Here is a 12,698-nt window from a genome sequence, read left to right on the forward strand (position 1 = left end):
TCATGCTCACTAGTAACATTCTAAATTTGGTCTTTGGTTCGGCTTCTGGCAAAGATAAAAGTTGATGACAGTGGCCGGACAATATTCTGTGGAGTGATGTAGCATATTTTAGACTACAGGCTGCAGTGAATAAACAGAACTGCGGAACTTGGGGTACTGTTAAACTGTGTGTTGTGCACAAAGAGCCACTGCAATCGTCATAGGTGACTCTGTGATGTGGCAGCACATGCACCTTTATTCTCAGTCCATTGGTCTTTGAAGATAATACACCCTGGGGGTGTACTGCGACATCTGCACATTATCAAGACCACTTTACACACCATGTGACGCCTGTTTTGGAGGTGCAAAAATGTGTGGAAACCACTACTTTCATGCAGGATGGGACAACACATCATGCCACTTGCCTAATGCAACCTTCCACAAATGTATTATCTCCAGAGATTTTCCAGACACGTGGCAGTGGTAGCACAAGACCGACATGAGGCCATTTTGTTAGAGCAAGTTGCTCACATTCAAGGGCAAACATACATTCAGGGGCAAACCTATTGTTCCCTTTTTATTGACAGGTCCTTTACCTATTGCTCTGGTAGGTGCAATGGGAATAATCAATCCTTCTGAGAAACCCTCCCACCCCTCCCTGTCACCCTCCTCCTCCCCCACCCCTCTGGGAAATCCATTCCAGATAAAAGCAGACTTTTGATATCAAATTAATTGACTAATTGATTAAATCGATCACTTAATTAACGCCGGCCACTGTGGCCGAGCAGTTCTAGGCGCTTCAGTCCAGAACCGCACTGCTGCTACAGTCGCAGGTTCGAATCCTGCCTCAGGCGTGGATGTGTGTGATGTCCTTAGGTTAGTTAGGTTTAAGTAGTTCTCTAAGTCTAGGGGACTGATGACCTCAGATGTTAAGTCTCAAGTTCTCAGAGCCATTTGAACTTAATTAATCCATCCCCCTTGGGAAACCCTGCAGCCCAACCCCTACCCTCCCCACCTGGAAATTGTCAGAAAATGGACTCAGATGATTGGCTGTTTGGCAGGGACTTGAGTGCAGTGTATGTAACATTGTTTAAACAATTTCTGGGAGACAATGCAATGTGTGGGAATATTGTTTATCCAAACAATTTATGGGATACAAGGCAGTGTGTGGAATATGGTTTATTTATTTAAAGAATTTGGTTCAAATGGCTCTGAGCACTATGGGACTCAACTGCTGTGGTCATCAGTCCCCTAGAACTTAGAACTACTTAAACCTAACTAACCTAAGGACATCACACACATCCATGCGCGAGGCAGGATTCGAACCTGCGACCGTAGCAGTCGCACGGTTCCTGACTGCGCGCCTAGAACCGCAAGTAAAGAATTTGTCAGGAAACTTACTGCAGTGTATGGAATACTGTTTATTTAAAAATTTGAGGCTGATAAGGCAATATGAAATACTTAAACAAACGCGGCGCTTTTCTCTGTCCCGATCACCCAAGAAATACCATCAACATAATGCAACAGTCACGATCGCACAGACAGCCCAATGTGTACTGAATATTAGTTCATTATTAAGCTATCCAGAGGGCGCTGCCACTGGGACTTGCCCTTGCAGCTGCAGGCAAGAACCAACTAGCTGCCCAGCTGGAAATTTTCTTTGTACTCACCACTCGCGGGAGACTTAAGCACAAAATGCCCGTTTGTTCCAGCCACGGTCCATTTCCGCCACAAGCCCGCATGGCCAACAGTATCATCCTAGGAAACCAACCACATATTTATCACTGTAATTAAAATTAAATATTATCACTGCGGCCCCAACCTGATGACGTTTGACAGTGGGCGAAGTATTGGAAATACCTCCTCTTGACGGCTATGGCTCTGGATATATCAATTTCTATATCTCTCTTATGACGGAACATAAGTTTCCACGTAAAATCCTTCCTCTTCCTTGCAGCTATCACTGCGTTGAAATTGCAATCTCTGATGTAAAATCCATACCTCCCTTACAACCGAACATAGTCATTTTCTATACATAAGTTGGGACAGTGACCACAGTAACTTTACACCTCAACACAATTTATATACGCCTGACGATCCCGGTGAATCTTATCACACATCCCCTACTAAGTACAATACTTTACCAATAACTGTATGCTGGTGGCACCAAACAACATTGAGCGAAAATCCGCTATGGATGGTCATCCCTCATTTGTTCCTTTCTTGTGAGTGGTACCAGTTCATCTTAGGAAGAGAGACATAATCGTCTTAAAACCAACCAGATGTTAAGAACACAATCACAGTCATCATGTTCCTGTCACTCCAAACAAAAAGCGGTATTGGTTCTACAGGCATACAGGCACACACAAGTATCGCTAACTATATCCATGTTAAAAACTATACGTGCTTTATAAATCAAGGTATGGTACGGTTCCGAATGAAGTGGTCTCCCAGACAAATAACGCGACATTTAATATAGATGATGATCGCGAGGGGTGTATTAACGAACCAAGTGCGAGTGCAAGTCGCCAGTGGTGTAAGCTCGTAATAAAAATCACCCTTATAACCGAATTTAGAAAGTCCTTCGGCTACGGAACGAGGTATTAAGCCGGTGTTTGAACTCCCTCTTGCCGCTGCAAGATACTTCCCATCCTAACAAACAATATTTGTAATGCTTTCAATCTCAGTACCATGGAAACAGTGTAACAGTGATTCTGCGATACATCCACTGGGTTATGGGTGAGGGAGGATGATGGTTGACTGAGAATGATCAAATACAGTAGATGGTGTGCTATGTGAGGAATCACTTAAAAAACGCAACACTTCATAGAAGTCATAAGATAAGTACAAAATCCCATGAGCAATTCGCTGGCTTTTCAGATCTATTTTGTCACGTTTTCTGGTAGAAATTCTGTCTGCGATTTGGAATCAAGTGTCTCCATTCAACCTCATACTTGTGTTGCATTCCACGGAAATGTCTTTTAATGATTACACTCACAGGTGAATCATATTCGTTGCACTCTTACATCTCGAGACGAGTCACCTTTTTCGAACTAATCTGCTGAAGAAAAACTCCAATGCGTTTTTAGACAGCCCCTCTGCATCTTGTAGCTGTTCCTCAGACTCTGCCCCTTCCTTTCTCACCTTTTTTAATGCGATCATTCCAATTTAAGTCAGAACTGAGCAGAAATCAGAAAGCGCTATAGCTAAGGTCTGCATCCCATGGAGAAACAGGGTGAGCTGAGTTAATGCCACAGGACCGGCACTGAGCACTCTCAGCTCCATCAACTGTGTACAGTGTGTAAGGCCAGTGACAAACGAAGCTTTCTTCTACAACATGAGACAGTAGAAAAGACAGTAACAGCAGTTGCAGTGGTGTTCATCGGGAACATTAGGAAGACTCCAGACCATGTGCAGACTGGAAGAACGACAAGGATTTTACTACCACACTGTGTTGCGTCTCCAAGCTACACGGTTATGTGCCCCTCAGAGTGCATTTATGCCTGTCAACCAAACATTCTCTCTATACTCGTTATTTTATACCATCCAACACACGAACTATAAAAACTTCGCTAATGTCACCCAGTACAGAACTTGCTAAGATATTACTGTGCCCCTCTCCTCTGATATATCGGAAACAAATACTGTCTGCACTTTGACATCGAGCATATGTGATGATCCTCTTACATAAACAGGTATTGGTCCATTGGAGCTGGTGGCTAGTGATCAAAGTCCCTTGCACGGACCAGAGTATAGTTTCATTACCATATCCCACAGACTATCATCCGCAAAAGAGGGTCCCTGTATTGTTCTTTCATAAGCCGTTTGATAGACTGTTTTTTTTTTCCCTTCTGTAACACGTCCAAGCAGTGTATGACTACACCTTTGTACACAGCCATATTTTTTTATTTTTCCACTACAACTTCTATGCCTGCGTCAAGTGCTAAACTGACATTACCAAGTTTCAAAATATTGGCTCTCACAGAAAACTGGACATCACATCTTGTAAACTATGCTACTCCCAAAACGCACAGGTTAGTTGAAATAAAAGACAGAGGCAGTGTTTCTTGCTGGCAAAAAACATGGAAGATATCGCAACATATGGAAACAAAGAGTTCGTAGCATTGTGGAGGGTTTCCAAACAGCTGCGTGAAGGTGGTGACCTCTGAATTTAACCTCATCTGTCACATTGATTTGGAAGAGAACAGGAGCATTGATTCCTTATAATGCAGCCATGCACGCGATCACTGTTTCGGTGACAGCCATCCCTAGAAGGTGGTGCTCCTGTCAAGATTCTCTCCATCTCAAACAGGATGATGATGACGATGGTGATGATGATATTTAGTTTGTGGGGCGCTCAAAACCGCAGGTATCAGCGCCCACACAAATTCCCAATCTTTTCACAGCCCAGGCACACCACTTTTCTCAGATGATGATGAAGTTACGAGGGCAATAGAAACACTCAGCCCCTAAATGGAGAGAATTATCGACCTGGCTTGGAATCATACCTGGGATCCCATGATCCTGAAGCAGCAATCTCTGACGTGTGGTGCCAATCAATCATCATGTGGTAATCAACACCGTACCACTGGATGAATGGGATGGAAAAGACACTCTCAATGTAGGAAGTGTACAGTAATACGCACCACAGCTGACGTGTGATTAGTTTTATCAGTCTTAACCAGTTTCTTCATAATTTCAATGCCGACCCATGACTTGGCAGCATGCCTCCAAATTTCTGTATCGTCGCTAATCCACCCCTCCACTACTTTGCATGTAACATATACTAGACTGCGAATGTAGATGGATGACTCCACAGTACATCCATTCATGGTTAATTCTCAAAGATATACATGAAAGTATACTAGACAGCATCCTATATTTAATATCTACATATTTCTAGCACTTCGATCATAGTGCATAATTTACGATTACGACGTCCCATCTCTCCCTATGTGGATGGCAGTTCTCAGAGTATTCTCGCATTCTAAAGATAAAGTTGAAAATTGTGAGAACTCCCTGCATTGTCTTTGACCAATCCTCTCTATGATAGTGTCGTCAATTTAATTTGCAGTCTGACCAGAAGTAGGATGGTACTATACCCACAACCTTCCACATCTCGTGCAGGAATGGAGCAGGCTGAGTCCATAGCTGCTGTTGGGTGAAGACTATTCACACCAATCTTACGACACCCAACCATGTGCACAATTTCCCTCCAGATGCACACTTATCTATGAGGTTAGCACCCCTTGTCGATGTATAGCTGATATGAGAATGTTGTGATGATATAACAGACGGTTAAGAAGAAATGTATGGTTTGTGCATGATAGAGCACCAGAGGGACAGATTTTGAAGCATTGTACATAAATCATCCGTGCTATGAATTCTAGAGTATTGTTCTAGGGTCTGGGTCAGTACCAAGAAGATATCAGCAAGAGAGAAATGATGTAGAACATCAACACATCTACTCCCAAGGCTACACGATTCTGCAATGAAACATGCTACGAGGGTGAGTCAAATGAAAACCTTAAATTTGTAATAACAAATCGAAATTTCGCGCCGTTATCCTGTAAGTTGATAAGCGTGCTACAAACAGCGTGCAGAATGGCCTGTAAGTGGCAGTATAGTGCAGATGCACACATATCGTCTCAGTATCAGTATAAAAAATGCCGCCCCACTTGCGACTAGCACCAAGGAAGAACAGCGTTCTGTTATTCGGTTTTTGCGTAGTGAAGGTGTGAAACCTATAGAAATTCATCGACGAATGAAGGTTCAGTACGGTGATGCATGTTTGTCACAGCAGCAAGTCTACGAATGGAGTAGAAAGTTCGCAAATGGTGTGACTTCAGTGGAAGATGCTCCTCGTCCAGATCAGGCACAACGAGTTGTGACTCCAAAGAACATTGCAGCAGTTGAAGCCATAGTGAAGGAAAACCGCCGAGTGACACTGAAAGACATTGCAGCATATTTACAGATCAGTCATGGGTCAGCACACCACATTGTGCATGGTGTGCTCCAGTTTCACAAAGTGTCTGCAAGATGGGTGCCACGGCAGCTGACTCCTGAAATGAGAGAACGACGTGTTGATGCTTGTGAAGAACTTCTTCGGCGCTTTGAACGAGAAGGTGATGGCTTCCTTGCAAGAATCGTTACTGGGGACGGAACCTGGGTTCACTTCCACCAACCGGAAACGAAGAGAGCGAGCAAGGAATGGCGCCATTCCTCATCACCAAAACGAAGGAAGTTTCGAACAGAACCATCAGCAGGGAAGGATATGCTGACTCTCTTTTGGGACGAAAAAGGCGTCATTTTGGAGCATTACATGCCTAGAGGGACCACTGTCACCAGTGCATCATACACAGATCTCCTAAAAAATCTGTCTGCGGCCTGCAGTCAAATCAAAGCGACGTGGATTGCTGTCAATAGGTGTCATTTTGCAATGTGACAATGCAAGGCACCACACTGCCCATACAACAGTTGCAACAATCACAGATCTGAATTTGAGTGTCTTTCTCGTCCACCGTACTCACCAGACCTTGCCCCAAATGATTTCCATATGTTTGGACCACTAAAAGACGCAATGGGAGGAAAGAAGTCCCGTTCTGACGAAGAGGTAGGTCACGCGGTGCATGAGTGGTTGCGCGGACTACCAAAAGAATTTTCTTCTAAAGGAATTTATGCACTTTGTAAGCGCTAGAGGACTTGCATTGAGCGTGAGGGAGATAATGTTGAAAAGTGATACAGCTTTGTACCACTTCTGCACAATAAATAATATTTAAAAAAAATATTTAAGGTTTTCATGTGACTCACCCTCGTATAATGTTTATGCCATGAGATTTCCAAAACGTTAATCATGTGGAGTGCAACGCTCTTAACACTCCTATGCAGGACACGTATGTACAACATCTGACATACAACCACCGTGCAAGTTTTCTGTCCCACTTACTACAGTGACAAACTTTAAGACTATAAAACTACTTCCTTCTGCACCAAAGAAAAACATAGATCATTTGTGGCACATGCACAATATAGCTTTTTGGCGATATAAAGCGCCCACTGTTCACATTCGACTACAGTCCAGAAATTATACTATGCTCGCATCAGTCCTATAAGATCAGGGTACGGTTCGAAGGTGGACTCACCACAAGTTACTTCCGGAGATAAGATCTGGGTCATGGGAGCCATCTGTGACACAAGCACAGAGCAAATGCATTTGAATACAATGTTGTACTATCCCATCCAACCGAGCGAGGTGGCGCAGTGGTTAGCACACTGGACTCGCATTCGGGAGGACGACGGTTCAATCCCGTCTCCGGCCATCCTGATTTAGGTTTTCCGTGATTTCCCTAAATCGCTTCAGGCAAATGCCGGGATGGTTCCTTTGAAAGGGCACGGCCGATTTCCTTCCCCATCCTTCTCTCACCCGAGCTTGCGCTCCGTCTCTAATGACCTCGTTGTCGACGGGACGTTAAACACTAATTTCCTCCTCCTCCTATCCCATCCAACCAGAAAAATAGTGAATTGGCGTTAGATATTAACAATTGTAATACATTTGCTAGCACTTCAGAATGCATGGCGAGAAGCGGCGTCATGATAACAGTGGGCAGAAGAAACATAAAATCGATAAAACTACGAAAATTAACGGAAAATACGTATAAATTGAAGGAAATTATATTATGCATACAGGAGTCCTATAAAATGATCATCGGCAACGGAAAATGCCTCTAACAGGAACACAGATAAACCCGTAACGTAGGACCGGTGTTTGACATGTGAAATTACGCACCATTCTGCACTACCTTCGTAAAAAGGGTCTCTGTCATGCACTAACTCCGTAAAAAGGGTCTCTGTCATACACTAACTCCGTAAAAAGGGTCTCTGTCAAGCTAATGTATACATAGGGTTTGCAATACCTCAAAGATACATGTCACTAACTTAGAATCACTGCAGTTATGTAACTCAATACTCGGTTTATGTCCAAGACGAGGGAGATAAAGGCCAGTAAACTTTCCACTGTGATATGCCCCCCCCACCCGACCTACCAAAAATAAAAAAAAATAAAAATCAATTTAGGGGAGTCTCATTACAACTGTACCATCTCGCGAAGATTTGCTGCCCTCCAGCTGCGCTCGTCATGTGTGTTCACATTTTTCACTTAGGTGAAATGCCATTCGTCACTGAAGCCGACACGGTCCAGAAAACCTTCATCGTCCTGCAGCAACATTTTATTTGCAAAATTGGCACGTACAACATATTCTGTAGACTTTACAGCTTGTAACAACTGCAAACGAGGATAGGCTAAACACAGTTGGCGGTGGCGTGTTTGTTGCTGTTAGAAGTAGTTTATCTTGTAGCGAAATTGAAGCAGATAGTTCCTGTGGGTTAGTATGGGCAGAGGTTACTATTGGCAACCGGAATAAAATAATAATTGGATCCTTTTACCGATCACCCAGTTCAGACGATACAGCTGCTGAAAGGTTCAAAGGAAACTTGAATTTAATTTCAAATACGCACCCGATTCATAGGATTGTAGTTGGTGATGACTTTAATTGACCCTCGATATGTAGGCGAAAGTATATGTTTAAATCCGAAATTGTGGAAAACACATTCTCTGAAAACTATTTGGAGCAGTTAGTTCATTAGCTCAAGCGAATAATAAACGGTTGGGAAAACACACTTGACCTCTCGTTGTTGTTGTTGTTGTTGTTGTTGTTGTTGTTGTTGTGGTCTTCAGTCCAGAGACTGGTTTGATGCAGCTCTCCATGCTATCCTGTGCAAGTTTCTTCACCTCCCAGTCAGTACCTACTGCAACCTACATCCTTGTGAATCTGCTTGGTGTATCCATCTCTTGGTCTCGAAGTACGATTTTTACCCTCCACGCTGCCTTCCAATACTACTTGACCTCTTAGCAACAAATAATCCTGAGCTAATAACGAGCATCAAAACGGGTACAAGGATTAGTGAACACAGGGTTGTCGTAGTGAGACTGAATGTTGTACCCTCAAGTCCTCCAAAAATAAACGAAAAATAGATCTATTCAAAAAAGCAGATACAAATTCATTTGACGGCTTCCTGAGAGACAATCTCCACTTCTTCAAAATTAACAATGTAAGTGCAGACCAGGTGTGGCTTGAATTCAAAGAGATAGTATCTACAGCAATTGAGAGATTTATACTAAATAAATTAACAAACGACACAGCCGATCCCCCTTGGAATACAAAACCGGTCAGAACACTGTTGCAGGAACAACGAATAAAGCATGCCAAATTTAAACGAACGAGACCCTTCCAAGATTGGAGGCCTTTCACAGAAGCTCGAAATTTAGCGCGGACATCAATGCGAGATGCTTATAATAGTATTCACAACGAAACTTTGTCTCGAAACCTAGCCGAAGATCCAAAGAGATTCTGGTCATATGTAAAGTACGCTAGCGGCAAGACACAGTCAGTGCCTTCTCTGTGCGATAGCAATGAAAATACTACTGACGACAGTGCTGCCAAGGCAGAGATACTACACACATTCTTTCGAAATTCGTTTACCAAAGTAGATTAAGTAAATATTCCAGAATTCGAAGCAAGAACATCTGCCAAAATGTATAACTTAGGGATAGACATCCTCGGAGTAGAAGATCAACTTAAATCACTTAATAAAGCAAGTCTTTTGATCCAGACTGTATACCAATTGTTCTCCTTTCAGAGTATGCTGATGCAATAGCTTTATACTTAACAACCATGCACAAGACTGGAAAGTTGCACAGGCCACACCAATATTCCAGAAAGGTAGTAGGAATAATCCACTAAGTTACAGACCCATATCATTAACGTCGATACGCAGCTGAATTTTGGAACATAATATTGTATTCGAACATTATGAATTTCCCCGAAGGGACCGGTCTATTCACACAATGGCAACACGGATTTGGAAAACACCGTTCTTGTGAAACAAAACTAGCTCTTTACACACACGATGTGTTGAGTGCTATTGACAAGGGATTTCTAGATTTCCAAAAGCGGCTTATAGTGAAATTGCGTGCTTATGGTATATCGTCTCAGTTATGTGACTGGATTCGTGATTTCTTATCAGAGAGTTCACAGTTCGTAGTAACTGACGGAAAGTCATCGAGTAAAACTAGAAGTGATATATGGCGTTCCAAAAGGTAGATTATAGGCCCACTGCTGTTCCTTGTCTATATAAACGATTGAGGAGACAATCTGAGCAGCTTTCTTAGGTTGTTTGCAGATGATGCTGTCGTTTATTGTAAACTCATCAAGAGATCAAAACAAATTGCAAGACGATTTAGAAAATATAGCCGAATGGTGCAAAAATTGGCAATTCACCCTAAATAATGAAAAGTGTGAGGTCATCCACATGAGTGCTAAAAGGAATCACTTAAACTTCGGTTACACGATAAATCAGTCAAATCTAAAGTCCGTACATTCAACTAAGTACCTAGGAATTACAAGTACGAACAATTTAAATTGCAAAGAACACATAAAAAATGTGGGGAAGGCAAACCAAAGACTGTGTTGTATTGGGAGAACACTTATAAAATGTAACAGATCTAGTAAAGAGGCTGCCGTCCTATTTTGGAGTACTGCTGTGCGGTCTGGGAGTCTTACCACGTAGGATTCATGGAGTACATGGAGAAAGTTCAACGAAGAGCAGCGTTTTGTATTATCGCGAAATAGGGGAAAGTGTGTGACGGACATGATGCAGGACTTGGGGTGGACATCATTAAAAAAAGAAAAACAGGCGTTTTTCATTGGGGAGGAATCTTCTCACGAAATTTAAATCACCAACTTTCTCCTCCGAATGCGAAAATATTTTGGTGACGCCGATATGTAGGGAAAAACTATTATCACAATAAAATAAGCGAAATCGGACCTCGCACGGAAAGAATTTTGTGTTCGTTCTTTCCGCGCGCTGTTAGGAAGTGGAATAATAGAGAATTATTGTGAAGGTGGCTCGATGAACCCTCTGGCAGGCACTTAAGTGTGATTTGCAGAGTGTAGATGTAGATAAGAACATAATTAAAAGCGTCTCTTCAACAAGTCTCCACACATACGTCACTGGAACTGCTACTCACGACAAGCCTTCTGAAATGATATCTGGGGGCTACGCGTGAAAGACTCTCGTCCAACACCTTCTGCGCTCACTGTTGGTCGTCCCGTACTGTGCACAGATGTACAAATAAAACTGTTAGAGTTACTCTTTCATTTCGTGTGTTATTTATTGTTGAGAGTACAAGTGGAACAAGTGCTATCTTAAGTAAAATGAATAAATGGCTGTCAGAGTTAAATGGGTTATTAACCTAAAAGCAGTTGGTGAGCTATAATTCGTTATGGCTGCATGCGTTTGTATCTGTGGTGTCACCGCCAGACACCACACTTGCTAGGTGGTAGCTTTAAATCGGCCGCGGTCCATTAGTACATGTCGGACCCGCGTGTCGCCACTGTCAGTGATCGCAGACCGAGCGCCACCACACGACAGGTCTCGAGAGACGGACTAGCACTCGCCCCAGTTGTACGGACGACTTAGCTAGCGATGCACACTGACGAAGCCTCGCTCATTTGCAGAGCAGATAGTTAGAATAGCCTTCAGCTAAGTCAATGGCTACGACCTAGCAAGGCGCCATTAGCATTACATAGCTTTTATCTAAAGAGTCTCACTTGTATCGTCAAGAGCGATGTACCACAAGGATGGATTAAAGTTAAGTATTCCAGGAGCTACGTACTTTTCTTTATAGCATTCATTACGTATCCTGTTTCAGACCTATCTACTAGCCTGCGTGAGTTAACGCATGCCTTTCGGCTACTTCCGAGTGGCGTGGCTGTCTTGTTACGCCACAACAGTATCTGCACCTGAAAAATTGTGGTAGTGTTACGGAAATCAGGCTGCATTGTTGTCGGAAGCTGGGGATTTTGACTTTATAGGTGCTGTGATTACGAAGGAAAGTGAAGATGGTGAGGAGTTTAATATGGAGTAGGCAGTGATATGTAATATGGAGTAACCCCAAATTTGGAGGAACTTATTTAGAATTTTATTTTTATGGTCGAATTCGGTCTTTGTAATATTTTTGAAATCAAGCCGATATATCATATATTTTTTCTTATTAGATGACTTCACTGAAGAAAAGGAAGTCTTGGCATAAATACCAAATGAACGGAGTTGTGGGGCTGTTTTAAGGCAAGAAATGGGCTACTTAAAGACATCTAGACATTTCTGTGTGCCACAAACAACGTCAGAAATGTATGTAAAGTAAAGGCGAGAATCTGACAACGAAGGTATTACTACAAAGTTAGGAAGAAAGCCAACATTTCCGCTGGATCTTGAATCTGACTTGGTGAGGCTTTGCCTGTTAATGGAGGAGCGATTTTTTGGGGTAACCAGAAATGATTTAAGGCGATTGGCTTCTCGCTTAGCAGTCGCAAATACAAGGGTTGTTTTTTAAGTAAGGGCCTTTTTCTTTTTTAAAAAAGATACAAATACTTTCGTAAAAAAACTTTTATTTTCTGATTCTACACACTTTTACCTATTTTTCTACATAGTTGCCTTGTTTATTTAAGCACTTGTCATACCGTACAACTAAGTTTTTAATTCCCTCTTCAAAGAATTCGGCCGCCTGCTCCGACAGCCAAGAGTTCACGGCCGCTTTCACTTCATCGTCGTCATTGAAGCGCTGCCCGCCAAGATGGTGTTTCAGGTACCGGAAAAGGTGA

The sequence above is a fragment of the Schistocerca nitens genome, chromosome 1, assembly GCF_023898315.1.
Source record: "Schistocerca nitens isolate TAMUIC-IGC-003100 chromosome 1, iqSchNite1.1, whole genome shotgun sequence".
NCBI classification, from domain to species: Eukaryota; Metazoa; Arthropoda; class Insecta; order Orthoptera; family Acrididae; genus Schistocerca; species Schistocerca nitens.